This window comes from Zonotrichia albicollis, chromosome 1, assembly GCF_047830755.1.
Source record: "Zonotrichia albicollis isolate bZonAlb1 chromosome 1, bZonAlb1.hap1, whole genome shotgun sequence".
Classification (NCBI taxonomy): Eukaryota; Metazoa; Chordata; class Aves; order Passeriformes; family Passerellidae; genus Zonotrichia; species Zonotrichia albicollis.
Genome location: NC_133819.1, coordinates 65073304 through 65074666, shown reverse-complemented (window position 1 = coordinate 65074666; position 1363 = coordinate 65073304). Strand labels below are relative to the sequence as shown.

Sequence of the window (1363 nt, the reverse complement as noted above, 5' to 3'; positions counted from 1 at the left end):
CACAAGTAGGATGGCATGGTTTCGGCAAGCAGGGTGTCTGCTCACAGCTTTGTGCCCCACCCTGCTGCTCAGACAGACAAATGCTGGTGAATCACTGTAATTCAGAAGAGTCTAGTTTGCTTTCAATTGCCACAGCTGTGAGCTGCAGCGCTCAGATGATTCACAGAGGGTTCAGCCTTCCAGGCCCAGGGGCTGGGGAGGCCACTGGTTGCAATGCCAGACATTGCAACTTCATCTGTGTTTGAGGGGTCTTAGATGCACTGAGGGAGTTGGTGGTATTTGAATTGAAACCACAGTGGTTATTCCTTTCTGTCCTTCTTTTCTGTTCCTCTGCATTCACTATGGAGGCTGCCAGGGAGGTGTTAACTGTTTCATTTGCTATTTTATTATTTAATTTGGCTGGAGAACTGTTGTGGAGAATAGTGTGGAGGGGAGGTCTCCCTCTATTCCTGGTTCAACTTAGGAAATGTGGCAAGGTCACCAAAGAGTGGGCAAATTTCTCTGTCAAGCTGTAGACATATTTCATATGGGTCATGAGACGAACTCCAACCTTAACGCTACCACCACCAACAGTCTTACAAGAGCTGTGAACTATTTGGCAAAGGAAACTGGCAGTTTTGTAACCAAAATCCAATTTTGCAGGAGAGTTAGCTTTGTGCCTTTTTTTGGATACTGTTTTGTGGTTGTGAAAAGCAATACATATGGAGACCCATTAGAGCCTAAGGCTATTGTTGATGCAGTCTTGACTCATTCTTGGCACTCCTGTACCTTCCTTTGATAGCTCAGCTGGTAGAGCGGAGGACTGTAGGCTGTCTCTGTAAAGTAATCCTTAGGTCGCTGGTTCAACTCCGGCTCAAAGGAAAGATTTTTGAGGTTTGTTTTTAGTTTTGTCTTTCACTTTTTCCCAGAATTTACACCTTTGTAGAACATCCCCTTCCAACCACTCTGTACCCTGTGAGAAATTTAGTCTATTTTCCTTGTCTGATTTCAGATGGTTGTTACAGCTGTGGTGCTGTGACCAGTGTCACTTCTCTATGAACCATCCATTCAGGAGTTGGACTCAGTGATCCTTGTGGGTCCCTTCCTACTGAGAATATTCAGTGAAATCTAGCTTTTCAGTTGATGGCCATCATAAGAGATTCTGTTCCTGCAGAAGTTCAAAACCTACAGACCCTCGAGAACTGGAGCAGACGCCTGGTGCAGAGCTTGCAAAGCTTCTTTTACCTGAGTGGAGTGTGGAATATGGGGGCAGGTCCAATTATTGGAGCACCCTTGTTGCTGGTTTCACCTCTTTTCCTATCTCACTCTTTCATCTTGAAGTTGTGAGGTTTGAGTGGGGCAGTGGGGAGCTAAGAGAGCTGGG

General features: G+C 45.7%; 1 non-coding gene across 1 annotated transcript; it reads left to right on the top strand.

Annotated features, from left to right (window-relative positions):
• The first annotated feature begins 771 nt into the window (after positions 1-771).
• Positions 772-861, top strand: TRNAY-GUA (transfer RNA tyrosine (anticodon GUA)). Its single transcript is given in 2 exon segments — positions 772-808; positions 826-861. It is a non-coding gene; the product is annotated as a tRNA-Tyr (tRNA).
• Positions 862-1363: the final 502 nt, after the last annotated feature.